Source organism: Protobothrops mucrosquamatus, unplaced genomic scaffold (genome assembly GCF_001527695.2).
Source record: "Protobothrops mucrosquamatus isolate PMUCROS unplaced genomic scaffold, P.Mucros_1.0 scaffold34762, whole genome shotgun sequence".
Classification (NCBI taxonomy): domain Eukaryota; kingdom Metazoa; phylum Chordata; class Lepidosauria; order Squamata; family Viperidae; genus Protobothrops; species Protobothrops mucrosquamatus.
The window spans coordinates 943-1,448 of NW_015420498.1; the positions used below are offsets into that span (position 1 = coordinate 943).

The following is a 506-nucleotide window of genomic DNA, read 5'->3' on the forward strand; positions in this document are numbered from 1 at the left end:
ATTCCTCTTCAAGTGGGATTTTTATCTCTCCCAGTTGTTGTTTTGGCTGTCCCAGTAGCTCCCAGTCATCCCTGCTTGGCCTTCTCTTTTTCCAATTTTCCACATCAGCCATTTTTGCAAGATAAGATTGCAGCAAAATCAAAACCCAGGGCTTCCAAAGAGGGCTTTTTTTAAAAAAAAAAAACAAAAACTTGGGACTGACGTCATGGTTATGCAGATTAGGCTGCGCATGGATCGCTGGGAAATTGGCCGGCGCCGCCACTGGGAGAGGTTGGGATGCTAGGGGAAAAGGAAAGCGGTGGGGCGGCAGGGAAGGGTCTCCCCACTAGGATGGCGGGGTCGCGGGGGAAAAAAAATATGCCCGCGGGGTCACCATAACCAAGGCGGTTGTCCCGCAGAGAGTAGCCGCCACCGCGCAATTGCGCGAGCATCGTCAGTGAGGTATATCCTTACCTGTTCCTCCTCCGGGAGAACAGAAAATGATGAATGGAGAGGCATGAGAGATG

At 51.4% G+C, this 506-nt stretch overlaps 1 non-coding gene across 1 annotated transcript; it reads left to right on the top strand.

The window, feature by feature from the left end:
* Nucleotides 1–430: 430 nt before the first annotated feature.
* LOC114923870 lies at nucleotides 431–506 on the top strand (the record flags this gene model as incomplete). The annotated part of the gene is made up of 1 exon (XR_003810725.1): nucleotides 431–506. It is a non-coding gene; the product is annotated as a U8 small nucleolar RNA (small nucleolar RNA).